Source organism: Ochotona curzoniae, unplaced genomic scaffold (genome assembly GCF_017591425.1).
Source record: "Ochotona curzoniae isolate NIBS_2020 unplaced genomic scaffold, NIBS_Ocur_1.0 contig_2321, whole genome shotgun sequence".
NCBI classification, from domain to species: Eukaryota; Metazoa; Chordata; class Mammalia; order Lagomorpha; family Ochotonidae; genus Ochotona; species Ochotona curzoniae.
The window spans coordinates 21675135-21687940 of NW_024465421.1; the positions used below are offsets into that span (position 1 = coordinate 21675135).

The following is a 12806-nucleotide window of genomic DNA, read 5'->3' on the forward strand; positions in this document are numbered from 1 at the left end:
AATGTCTGGCTCTGAGGAGCTGGGGAATGTGTTTCCAGTGAGCTGTGACCAGCATGCCTCTTCTTTACCTCAGAGTATGCTATCAGCATCAGCAGAGTAACTCCTTCTAAGCCCTGGCGGCCAAGGTGGAGAAACACACTCCGAGTCAGCAGAGGCCTTCAATGCCCCAAGGCCTCAAGACCTCACTGAGGTGGGACTGGTTTAAGATGTGCACAGAGGACAGACGCAGAACCCACCAAAGCGGAGGAAAGAAGGAGATCCGCCTCTGAAACAGAAGGCAGGCTTCCCTGGGTTACTCAGGGCATACTCCACAAAGGACAGCATGGAAGACCTGGTCAGCCCCAAGGCTAGTGCCACAGAAACCACCAAATGACAACCACCGTCCCAATCACTAGGAGAACATACATAAAGGGGTCTCAACGGGACCACCGTTCTCACTCCATCCCTGAAAATAAAACCATCTTAAAAACACCTCCCAAGGGAACAGAAAACACCCACTCCTACCTCAGCTGTACCAGCAGCCAGACTCGCCAAAACCTGCAAGTTAAAGGAAAAAAGACATTAGTATTGATTGAACAAGAAGGTAATTGGATTAATTGTCTTTTTTAAAGGCACTTGCGTCAATGCTTTGTTATGACCCGAGGGAGCAAGGATTCCACTCACAAACACACAAACACATACACAGGTGCTTTTTCTTCCACTGAGCACAGCAAAAAGATTTATTTCACCAGCCCTGTTTATAAGGTGAAGAGGATAATTAATATTTTCGACACATTATAACAACCTTGCCAGGAAAAAAGGGGGAGGGCTGTGTGCAAGGCCCCTGTACTGATAATGATTAAATGAACACAGAAAAAGCAAAGGCACTGGAGATATTTGTTAGTTGTTTTTTTCCTTGAAGTCTCAAGTCACCATTATGAGAAATTACAACCATAGCAACAATAGCAGATGTATCATTGCAAAATGCCCCCAAAAACTATCAAAGAAATGCCAGGCATTCTGCCAAGTGCTTTATGGATTTGTTCTCATTTCTTCTGCAGCACAATTTGTTTTAACCCCATTTCTATGATGAGAACACGGGGGCTTAGCAAAGCCAGGTGACATCTCCCAGGTCAGAAAGGGATGAAGTAGAGGAGGAAATCAGATGCGAAACCCAGCAACGCCACATGGAACTTCAGGATTGTGGGTAGCAGCCCCACTCTATCTCAAAGTTTCTCTTAGACGCTCCCACCCTACACTGCACATACATGCTTGCTACTAGGCCCATGGTCTGAGGCCAGCCCTCACCTCAGCTATGATCTCCAGACTCAGGCACATCCTGCTGTCCATTAAGCAGTGCTAATTGCTCATGAGCATTCATGATGAAAGGCCAACCTCAGACAGACCTGGGTCAAGAAACGCTAAAGGCTGGCCAAGCCATGGATGCTGTCCTGCAGAAACACTGGAAAGTGTCAAGCATGTCAGAGCTTTCCCTTTCCTTCCACTTGTTCACACATGCAGTACATGACACATAAGTGATAATATGGCACATGACACATATGTGCATGGCACATGAAATGTGTGATACACAAATATGTAACATTAAACACACGGCATATACAATGACATGTATGGTCATGTGGTATATGGTATGTGTAATGTGACACATGACATGTATGATTTCACTGCTCCAAATCTCAGCAGGGCTGTTTTACACAGTGCCTGAACAACACAGTCCTCGGCTGATTTAATTCCCTCACAGCAGAACCTTAGAGTTTAATCACTCTGAATTTTATGCATCACAATCATTTTCTTTTCTCAGACAATCCCAGCTCTTGCATCAACCTTACGTGAACATGCACACATTTACAGGGGCGCATACATAACTATGTGCTGTAGAATTCTTTACACCAGCAACACACCTGTAACACATTTTAATTGTTGAGACAGTGCTCATGCACTCAGATTCCTCCAGGAGGAGAGAGCAGGGAGTACTGAGACCCATGCGAAAATCAGAAGTGGCCTCCTCCAACCAAAGACACTAGCATGAAGTTTTATTTTTAAGCCACAAAGTACAAGATGGACAGACAACAATTCCATCCGCTGCTTCACTCCTTGAACACCTATAATAGCTGGGACTGGACTGAGGAGAAGCTGGCAACTCATTCTACATCTACCACCTGAATGACAGAAACTTCATTACTCCCAGGAACTATGGTAACAAAGTGCTGAAGTCAGGTACTAGATCAGAAAGGAGGCCCTTGGGAGCAGACTTGGGCATCTTCCATCCATTGGTTCATTCCCAGATGGCTACAAGAGCTGGGGATGGGCCAGAAGCTTCCTTCTAGCCTCCCATGTGGATGGTAGGATCCCAAATACTTAGATCAATGTCCACTGCTATTCAAAGGCCATTGACAAGCAGCTAGACTGGAAAAGGAGTAGCTGGGACAAGAATAGTGTCTACACAGAATGCAAGCATCAGCCCCCAGTGTGTGTGTGTGTGTGTGTGTGTGTGTGTGTGTGTGTGTGTGTGTGTGTTTTAAACAGGCAGAATATGTTTCTAGTCAAACCAAACACACAGATCATCTAAAGCAGTTGTTGGAATTCCAGATGATGATCCCTTTAGCCAGTTCAGTTATAATCCGCCCACATTATAAAATAGCCCAGCTTTCCCACATTGAGAAGCACGTATCAATCATGAACAAGAGGGAGTGTGGTGCAACCCAGGTGCTACCAGTCTACAAAAATAACTGAGACACACCTTAACTGCACACCCCACACCTGAACAGAGACATCCACCTCAGGTACACCTTGGAGGATGCACAAGATACTGAAGAGAAAACAATCCAGCTGAAAGCTAATGGGTTCACACAAATCCTGGGGAACTCTTTCTCCTAAATTTACCCATCTGTAAAATCAGACAAATCCAAAATATAAAAGCCATATGTTGCCTTAATATGGCTCAGATTGTATAAAAATCACCATTGTTTCCTTATCAAAGACCAAGAAGAATATGTTCACACTTGGTGGCACTCAGTAGGCAACAGGATGACAGCCATGCATTAGGGAGTGGTAGAGCTTGTGACCAAGTAAAATAAACTCTTGCTCATCAGACATGTAATTCTTTATGCTGGCAAAACACGAAAATCAAGTGGTGACATTTATATTTCCACAGAGCTGGCATCCTCTGCCTACTGCTTTTAGTGGGGGCCTTCACAGCCACCATATTATTAGATTCATGGACTCACTTCCAAGCACGTGACTCAGGAGCACTCTCTTCCGATTTCACGGCATATCTGCCATGGCTGGGGTACGTTCTGGGCAAAACCTAGAGGGTGCTGCAGGTGCCAGCTAAATGCATGAGGGCTATGGGAGGGCAGCCTGTGCTCGGCTCCAGTGTCTGGCTTTTCTCCTGTAGCAGCAGCTGTCTCAAGCATCCTGCAGTGGGAGGCCAAGATCAGAGCTCCATTTGAGGTGGGCCAGCATGGGGTACTCGAGAAACAGACACATCCAACATGATCCTCTTTAGAGCTCTGTGCTATGATCTGCTGCTCCTTCCATCACCGTTTTCTCTTCTCCCACTCCACTCAGTGTGTGCCTGGAGCCACAGAGGCCAAAGTGAAGGGCTTCCTACCTACTTGTGTGGGACCTTCCTTTCCAACTCTCACAGCAACCCTGAGGGCCCCATCTCAATCCCATTTCAGACAGGAAAAGTGAGGTCTGGCTGTGAAGCTGCTTTTCTAAGGCAACATCATGGAGCTCCTGTAAGCACAATTTGAGAGTGTCAAAAACCAACACTGCCTCCAACACCCAGGCAGGCACTGCTCCATCCAGTGGAGGCAAAAATCTCCCCTCTGGGCATTGCACAAGGCAGTAGGGTCAGGGCTAAGTTCACCAAATGAGGACACGGTGACTATCCCACCTGCCTCTGCACCTCTGTCTGAGGCCTCTGTGCACTGCCTGTGGTGCTTGGGATCTTTGGCCCAGAATCCCTCCTGAAGTGTCCCAGTAGATGCAGCCCTTCTTGTTGCCTGGACAAAAGGGCTTAAACACAGAAAAGAATTTATTAGCTCATTCAACAGAGAAAGAGTTCACTCCAAACGGATCCAGATAAGGATCAAAGAGGCTTAATTACTTCTCTGGCTTGTGAGTGTTGGGGCTGTGAACAGAGCCCTACTCTCCAGGAAGTTGGATGCTGCGTCTGTGCTGCCCTGTGACACTCCCATCTGGAAATCCAGAGTGCCATGACCACTTGCTGTGCCCCGGCACCATCTCACCAGCTGATGGGTCCTCTGCCTACCCTCTGCCATCCACATCAGGCTCCCTGACACTACACTGATGCTGCTCCGAGCTCCTCACCAGGCAGGATGAGGCACCACCTCCTCCAGCACCAGGCTGCTGAACCTTCCATTTCTCTCCCCCTTGGCAAACAGCAGCAGGCACTGCACGGGGAGCCCTTCATCAAGGAAGCCAGTATGGCCCAGGAAGCTGTCACCCATGGAATACATATGGGCAGCTTCTTCCATGAACAGTCACTTATGTGCAAACATCCAATCTCCATGCCCTGGGGTCCCCACCAGACAGCTGGGCAGTCAGTAGTTCGAATGGAGCCAGCCCATCTGTCTGACCCCGGCACAAGAAAGCAACTGTGCAGATATGGGGTTCTCCTAGTTCTACCAGTGACTCCTTCAACCTCACTCCATTCTCAGTGCTATCAGGACATCTCAGCGAAACCCAGACTGCTTTCCCACTCTTCGACCCCAAGGAATCCCAGATGAATGCAGTGTAGCTCAGGTTTATGGCTCACTCTCACACACAGCCTAGCCCACAGCCTCTAGCCCCACACTACCAAGCCATGTTTTTGGGAGGAGTCACAGGGTAGAACACATTGTTTTTTCTCTCAAGTCTTCTTCCTCCTCTAACAGTTCTGCCTCTGCCTTTGAGAGGAACTCAGAACAAAAACAAAGAGGAAAATTTTCCAAGTGAGCATGTGTCCAGTGAGAATACCTACTCCTGATGTTGACCAGTGAACAGCCTAGGTACCCCTGCATCCAAATGCTGGGTGCTATGTGGGTCACAGTGAGTCCTGTGGGTCCAGGTCTCCTGTATTCATCAGAGACTCCCAAGCTGCAGGAACCAATAATACCGGGTGTCTGGCAGCTCAGTATAAATACCATCCCCTGCAGTGCACCTAGGAGTCCCAGGTAGGACACAGGCTCAAACGACCTCTGCTGTCTTGGCCACAAGGAGCCTCAAAAAGCTCATGGAGACAATCTTATATGGCCTATTTTTCATGGACCTTGCCCCTGTGGGTGAAGTATACAAGCTTTGGTGTCCAAAATGTCCTTGTTCTATCAACTCTCAGGTCACCATGCGCACACAGTGTGTGCCCCCAGAGAATACATGTCTCATTTCTTGGAGCCTGTTTCCTCATTTGAAAATGGACACAAAGGCCTGTTAATCTGGACTCAGTGGCAATGGCCAGCCTGGGGCTAGAGGCAGGTGGAAGACAGCACTGCTTTCACTTGGTCTGGTGCAGTAAATGAACAGCAGTGCTAACACTTCATGCAACGAGCCTCAACGTGTAGGGAGCAGCTGGAAGCAGAAGACCTCAACAACAGCCATCTGTCCCTCTGCCCCTCACCTGCCTCTCTTCTAGCCACCAAGCTACCAGAAATGATCCCAGAATTTAACATCTGTGTACAAAAAAGCAGAGTCCATTCAAGGATGAGAGCCACCATCTCCATCCTCCTTACCAATCCCAACCCAATTCTATGGATTTAAGCCATGTCTGAGGTACCAATGACTCTTAAAGAGTTCTTCTGAAGACATACAAGGCTTCTCTTAGAAATGAAATATTTGCATGCACTTGCTCAACCACTCTAGCAGCTTATAACCAAAAACAGTTTTACTCACAGCACTGCACAAGCCCTTAGATGCATTTCACAGATGATTCTGAGAGGAGCAAGAGGTTGGAGAAAGAGGAAGGGCAGAACGTGCATGGACACAAGGGAGGAGGGTGTCAGTGGGAAGGCCCTGTTCCCTCTCTGCCCTTCAACTGCCCCGATGTTGCTGTGTTAAGGGAAAGTGGAGCAGTTACAGTACTGGATTCGTGGGTGTCAGAGCTGGGATGAGCCCATCACTCAATCTGAACATGCTGGCAAACAGGGAGAGATGACAAACATGTGAAGCTTAATTACAGGCATGGGAGGAGCTGGGCTGGTGTAAGAAGGGGATGCAAGGGTGGTCAGGACTTGCTGAACCTGAACACCCTTGGGTAAAGTAACTGGCACAGGACTTCCTTCCCAAGAGCCCCTTGGGCTGCCAAGTTAAGAAAGGCACTCAAGATTCTGTCTCCAGTTCAATGATGTAGAAATGATTCCTGAACATCCCCTTTCCTGAGAATCTAGCCTCCACAGTGGAAACACAGCCAAAGCATGTCTGCCAATGAGAAATGAGGAAACGGAAAACCTAGCTTTTCAATGGTAGGGGATTGACTTTAACTATGCCAGATCATCTTTCATCCCCTTTCCATACCCACCAATGTGATCGTCAATCCAAGACTGAACACAGGGACAGTACTCCTGTTACCATCCTAACAGCAGCCAGTATGGGGCCAGCACTGCGGCAGCATGGGTTAAGTCTACAGTGCCGGCATCTGACAAAGGTGATGGTATGAGTCCCAACTGCTCCACCTCCTGTCCAGTTCTCTTCCAATGTGCCTGGGAAAGCAGTGGAAGACAGCCCAACTGCTAGTGCCTCTGCACGATGTGGGAAATTCAAACTATGTTTAAAGAAATGGAAGAAAGGCATCAAGAAAGTCGAAAAATAAAACCCAGTACTCTTTCGGGGTGGCAGCATGGGTGGTATGAAACTGGGCATTTTCTTTTCTTCAGTATTTTTCAGTTACTCCAGTAAATAAAAATACATGAAGATGCATGCCCTGCCAGTCCTTGTGGATTTTCTATCCATATTCTCCATAAGATTTCCCTCAGGATGAGGGTACATGATCAGGTGCTGCGCCATGGACTACACTGTGCTCTTGGTCCTCACAGCCTGCCCATGGGTGTCACAACCACCAGTCCACCCATGCGGCAGCCAGCAAGAGCCCACAAAGCTCAGCAGACCAGGCAGGACAATGCAGGTCTTCCAAGCCAGGATGGGCATGTGGGCACAAGGTGGCCTGACTCCTAATCCCACACCTTTGCTCTTCACCATTGGCCCCAGAGAAAAGCCAGAACACAGCAGCAACCTGACCTTGAGGGCCCTCCTTCTGCAAAGCTCACATTGCCATGGAAACAAGCCTCAGCACCCCAGTGCCCTCCTTCTCCACAGTATCACTGCTGGGATGCTTTCTCACAGACTTAAATATATCAGCTCTCATTTCTGAACATCCTCTTTGAAAACACAGGCACTGGAGTATAGCCACCACCTGTGATGCCGGCATCCCATGTGAGTGCCATTTCCAGTTCCAGTTGCTCCACTTCCAATGCAGCTCCCTGTTAATGTGCCTGGGAAAGCAGAATATGCCACAAGTGCTTGGGCCCCTGTTCCCATGTGGGAGACCCAAAAGAAGCTCCTGGATCCTGGCTTTGGCACGGCTCAACCCTGGTAACACCCATTTGTGGAGTGAACAAGAGGATAGAAGAACTTTTGATATCTTTTCCTAACTCTAGCCTTCAAATAAATAAAATAAATCATACACACTCACACAGAAAATGCTGGTGGTGTGGCATAGCTAGTAAAGCCTCTGTCACCTACGTGGGTTAAAACTAGTTTGTGTTTCTGGCTCCCAGATTCGACCTAGGCCAGCTCTGGTTATTGCTGGCATTTAGGGGATTTGACCACCAGATTAAAAATCTATGTGTTGGCTTTTCAATTAAAATATTTTAAAAATCTTAAATAAATATGTCTGCCAAGATAACAATCAAGTATGGGACCCAGCACGATAGCCTAGTGGCCAAATTCTTGCCTTGCATGCTCCAGGTTCCCATATAGATGTCAGTTCATGTTCTGGTTGCTCCACTTGCCATCCAGCTCCTGCTTGTGGCCTGGAAAAGCAGCAGAGGAAGGCCCAAGGCCTTGGGACCCTGCACCTGTGTAGGAGACCCAGAAGAAGCTCCTGGATCCTAGCTCCAGATTGGCTATCTCCCTCCATTGTGACTACTTGGGGAGTGAATCAGCAGATGAAAGATCTTTCTCTCTGTATTTCCTTCTCTCTGTATATCTGCCTTTCCAATAAAAACAAATAATTTTTTAAAAAAGATAATATGCAAGTGACCGACAGACATGTGAAAAGACACTCAAGATCACTGGTGGCCAACCACATCAAGACTCACCCATCCCTCTGGGGTTAGAGTCACAGAAGAGCGAGTGCTGCCAAATGACCCAGCAGTCCCATTTCATGGGTGTCAATCTTGTGGCAATAAGTACGTACCTTGAAGAGATAGCTGTGCCTGCCAACTCGCTGCAGCATGACTTAAGAAAGTCAAGATATGGAAATACCCAGCATCCCCTCGCTGTCACATGCATGAAGCAGGTATGAGATATATGCACACTCACATAGGCACAGCATTCAGCCTGACCAAGAGGAGAAATCTGGCATGTGCAATGAACCGAGTGAACATGAAGACACTGTTCAATGAATCAAACCAGGCACAGAAGGACATATCCTATGCACTCTCACTCACATGAGGACTCCAGAACAAGTGGAAGTTAGGAAAGAACAGAACTGAATGGTGGTTTGGAGAAGCTAGAGGAAGAAGTGGGAGATGCTCGTGACAGGAATAAAGGTTTTGCTGTGTGGAGTGCAGGTCCTATGGCGATCTGACTTAGAATATGGGAATTGCAGCCGATGACCACGCATATATGCTTGGATTGTGCTGAAACAGTAAATCCTGAATGATCTTCCCACACACACAGGTGTCAAGTATGTGACATGACAATTACTTCACTCCACGTACCAAAAAAAGTTTAGAGGAAATGCATATAATGAGAAAACCATGTGATGATTTGTTTGGCACCCAAATAAAATTATTTAATTGGACTTCTCACAGACTTTACAAAAAAAAAACTGAGTGTGACAGATAGGCAGGGGAGAGACCTAATCTGCCTGGGCCAGGGCAGAATTCCTTCAGTACCTTGGGGTATGTAAGAGCCATACGTGGACTCTCCCTCTACAGCCCGGCACAATGAATGACCCAGGCAGGGTTGGAGGAGCTCCGGATGGATGCTCTCTCAGCAGAATTACTACATGTGGTGCTGAGGGAGGCGGGATGGGGCACAACATGGCTGGCATTCACTGGAGTCATTCTACGGACAGGGAACAGTGGCTCTTGGGATTGCTTCAAGTCATCTCAAAGGCCCTCAGCACAGCCCACCTGTTAGCTATTAGAGCAGGAAATTAGCCCCAGCCGCTATGGCCTTTGAGAGCTCTGGTGCAGCTCCAGAAGGCCTCGCCTTCCAACCAGAGTGCTCAGCCCTGAGGACGTCTCACTCTCGGGTCAGCCCTTGCTCCTCTGCTCACTGCCTGACCCAGCCGCAGGCAGCCCCTGTGGCAGCCAAGGTCCTCTAAGTGCCCAGAGAACAAGGATTTCTCCACGGGACATGGTATTTGCTGCGCTGTAACGGAAAGGGATGTTCAGGGTCGCTGACAGCTTGGAGATGGTATAACTTATGTTCCATCCCCGGGGCTGCTGTCTCTGCTCTCCTAGCTATAGACTGCCAAAGTGAGGAGCCACTTGGTCATGGCCAGGCCCACTGCAGGCCACTCACTGCGCTGACTGCTTGGTCCAGGCAGTGACCCCAGAGAATCTTATCCTCTCAGGCATCCCTGGTAGGGAACAGAAAGCTCGGGAAACACAGGGAGGGAAATTAAGGAGGAGAGGGTGGGATGGGGCAGTCATGGGAGTGGGCAAGACCCTGGAACGAACAGGAAGCACAGGTCAGGTGCAGCATCAACTGGACACACAGAAGCGTGACTCTGGCTGGGAAGTCATCAATGCCACTGACAAGGAAGGACATGAGGACAACCCCTGCCCAGCAGAACACATTCAGGGCCATACCGTCATTTACAGAGAATCACTGTCACAGGAAATGCTGGCATGATGATGGCTCTTTCATCTCCCCAGCAGCTGTCACCTCCGAGAGACCTCCCAGATGTGCTCGAGCATCTGCCCTCTCGATCTGGGCAGAGAAGCAGCGCCCAGCATCTAGGAGAGGGGCTTATCCACTTCATCAGTGACCTGAAGTCCCCCTGCTCTCAGCCCCTGCAATTCTGTAGCACCCTCAAAATGCCTGGCTCTTGGTCCAGGTTGATAGCCAATGGGATTACCTGGGGTGGCGGGACCTGGTACAGAGAGAAGGTGTTTTCAAGATAGAATCTAAAATTAATTAGAAAAAGAAGGCAGCCAAAGGACAGACAGCTGTGAGCAGATGCTGTGTAAGGAAGCACGGCCAAGTGCTCTTGTTCCTCAGGAGACAAGGGCAGCAGGGCAGGAGCCTACTGAGCTGCACAGGGCAGCTGAGGCCTGCGTGCTGACTGCTTGGGAGCAAATGACGGCACCAGTGTGAATTCCAGAGATGTGCAAGAGGAAGGATCTGTACCAGGGATCACTCGGGAGCTGCAGGCCTCAGAGACGGCCATGAACACTCTAGGGGCAAGTGCTTGTCATACTCTCACAAGCCTGGGGACAGACCCACAGGCATCCAGAACCTCCCAACAGGATTCCTCTGCAGAGCCCAGAGGAATCCAGCCTGGAGAACCATGTCCTGTGGGAACCAGAGGTCATGGGCCCTGGAGGATAGGTTTGGGATGGGCTCCTGTGGGAGTAAACAGACGTACCAGTGCTATGGTCACGGCCCCTCAACACAGGCACCTGGGAGTATGTCCTCACCACCACCTCTCACTCTAATACGACTCAGCCACCAGATTTGATTCCCTTCCTCAAGAACAGTCACTCTGGGATTCCCTTGTGCTCTGCTGCACCGGAGATCTGGTGCCAGCCTGTTTCTGCAGGATACTACCACTCCCTTCCCTGGAGACAGACTGATGGCCGTCCATCAGTGAGGCCTAGGCCCCAACATGCTAATTGGCTTATTGGCTAATACACAGCTCTCGTGCATGGCTGATCTGTAATGTCAAGCACTGTGCACAAGGAAACCCTACCCCAAGTGAGGCAATGGGGGAGCAACACCACTGAGGAGCCTTTGGGAAAACCCCTTGAAAGCCACCTGCCATCGTAGCCAGGGCTAGACGCAGACCTGACTGGTTAGCCCAGCATGATGGCACCCAGCCTTACATTAGCAAGAGCAAGCTGGTACTGTACACAGAGCATGGGCCACAGGAAGGGCTCATTACTCCCCAGGACCTGGCTCTGCACCCACAGGCACTTTACAGGTCACCTGCTGGATCCTCCATCATTCCACCTCAGGGGCTGCTTGTAAAGGAGAAATGAGAAGCGTGCCAACTTCGACAGACACACACTGAGTTGCAACAGAGCCACAGAGCAAACACCACCGTCCCCACCACACCTCTTCTCGCCTCACTCTGTGCCCCACCTCAAGCCCCACACAGGACCCTGTACTCCTCCTCCTCTTCTTTGTCCTCACAGAAGCTCTAAGGAGAGTCCACTGCTCACCACGTGCTGCTGTGCCTGTGTTCTCTCCCTCGTCTCACGGAACTCTCCAGAAGGATGCAAAAGAGCTGCACTGGAGTTGGCCAACATGGCAGCTATGTCTTCATGTGGCTACTGAGCCCTTGAAACATGCCAAGCGTGACTCAGTAAACTGCATTCTCACCCTTACTTAATTTTTAAAAAGATTTTATGATTGCTTTATCTAGCTGAAAGGCAGAATGATGGACAGGTTCCATCCACAGGTTCACTCCCCAAACACCTACAATAGGTGGTGCTGGGCCAGGCTGAATCCAGGAGCCAGGAACTCTATCCAGTTCTACCTTCCCAGGTAGGTAGCCTGCTACCTTCCCAGATGGGTTGGCAGGGAGCTAGATGACAAGTAGTGGCAGGATTTGACCCCAGATACCGCAAAATAGCATGTAGGCCTTCTAAGCAAGGGCTTAGCCCCCCATGCTACAACCCTCCACCCATCCCTAATCTTGCTCACTTTCAGCTAATTTCTGTTAGTAACCATGAGGGTGACTCCTTCAGCACCACTACAGCAAAACAAAAACACACACACTGAAGTTGGAAGGTCAGCAACTGAGTGGTCTGTAGTCATGACCCTGGAAGACAGTACAGGTGGGCACTGAATCCACACCTGCCACTTTCCCTCCTGTGTCTCTTGAAGGTGACCCAGGACCTGCTCTAACAAACAAATGAAATGAAAGGCAGTCTGGGTGGGAGGGCCAGGCCCAGAGCCAGGAGCTGGGGGTGGGGGTGGGACATGAATATTCACAGCAAACAGCAGCTGTGGCAATACTTTGCAAACTGTGAAGTGCTGTCTGGGGGTGGTGCTTATTAATGACACCCATCGGCCCTTACTCTAGGACAAAGCTTTCCTGTCCCTCTGCTCTGTTCATCATTAATTAAAGCTTAAGGGATTTGGGAATGAGAGCCTCTGAAATTTGGACTAAACCCTTCCCTTCGTGTGACTGAAGAACAGAATCTTGGGTAATTAGCTTTTCTTTCCCTAACTGCTTTTTGGGCCTCATTACAGGCAAAGTGCTGGGCTAATATACCTTGTGTTGTGAAAGCTTCCCAATTCCTGTTAATTGAATTAAACCCAATTCTCCACAAATAAACTCTGGGTGTTCTTGATGGCAAAATAAAGAAATGGAGCTGTTTTCTTTGCAGAACGGGTCATTACAA

The 12806-nt window shown here is 49.1% G+C and overlaps 1 long non-coding RNA gene across 1 annotated transcript in view; it reads right to left on the minus strand.

Annotated features, from left to right (window-relative positions):
* Nucleotides 1–480: 480 nt before the first annotated feature.
* Nucleotides 481–12806, minus strand: part of LOC121151694 — a 294304-nt gene continuing 281978 nt past the window's right edge. The window contains exon 3 of the long non-coding RNA XR_005883200.1: nt 481–537. This is a non-coding gene — a long non-coding RNA (uncharacterized LOC121151694). The remainder of the gene's footprint in view (nt 538–12806) is intronic.